Consider the following 1,036-nt stretch of genomic DNA (forward strand, 5'->3'; position numbering starts at 1 on the left):
TGTGTGTGTGTGTGTGTGTGTGTGTGTGTGTGTGTGTGTGTGTGTGTTTAAGTTTTTATTTATTTTTATTTTTGAGACACAGAGACAGAGCATGAGTGGGGAGGAGCAGAGAGAGAGGGAGACAGAATCCAAACCAGGCTTTAGGCGCTCAGCTGTCAGCACAGAGCCGGACACGGGGCTCAAACTCACAAGCAGTGAGATCATGACCTGATCCAAAGTCGGACACTTAACCAACTGAGCCACACAGGCACCACCGAGACTTGTGTATTTTTAACAAAATCTGTGAATGTGCTTGTTTTTATGTGTTTGCTTTTTCTTTTAAAAGTCACTGCATGTATAAAAACATGATTTCTAATAATTGAAGGCTTATGTTTAATCCTTTAGACTGAAGTTTTATTATGACCTATTATTCTGTGTGGGTAGTAAATACAGCAATTAAAAATTATGATTCTAAGTGCCTTTTCTAATATATGCAAGCTCCTTCAATAGGTTTTCTAAATATTATAACAAAAGTAGAGTTATACTTGTTGGGTTACAGAAAATTGTGACAGCGGTGAGGCCATGTTTCAATTTATGACTTTGAAAATATTGTTGTGAATTTTAGAATTTTGAAACCTGAAGTTCACTCTGGATATTACATGCATAATGCTCCAAACTTCCATTACTTCATATAATTTATGAAGTCTCCATTTACTTTATACGCCACGTTTATTTTTGTTTTGAATGTTTTGGTTTTATAACATTGCCATTTTAATGGTTTCAATCATGCTATGACAGATTTTACCACCTTAGATTTGAAAAATTCATGGGTTATCTCCATGCACTCACAAAGTAATTGTTAAAGACTGTTTTTTCTAAATTTGTTTTTATTAATGTTTATTTTTGAGAGAGACAGAGCGTGAGCAGGGGAGGGGCAGAGAGAGGGAGACACAGAATCTGAAGCAGGCTCCAGACTCCGAGCTGTCAGCACAGAGCCTGATACGGGGCTCGAACTCATGAACCGTGAAATCATGACCTGAGCCAAAGTCGGACACTT

Source organism: Herpailurus yagouaroundi, unplaced genomic scaffold, assembly GCF_014898765.1.
Source record: "Herpailurus yagouaroundi ecotype Mexico unplaced genomic scaffold, PumYag 77, whole genome shotgun sequence".
In the NCBI taxonomy this organism is placed as follows: domain Eukaryota; kingdom Metazoa; phylum Chordata; class Mammalia; order Carnivora; family Felidae; genus Herpailurus; species Herpailurus yagouaroundi.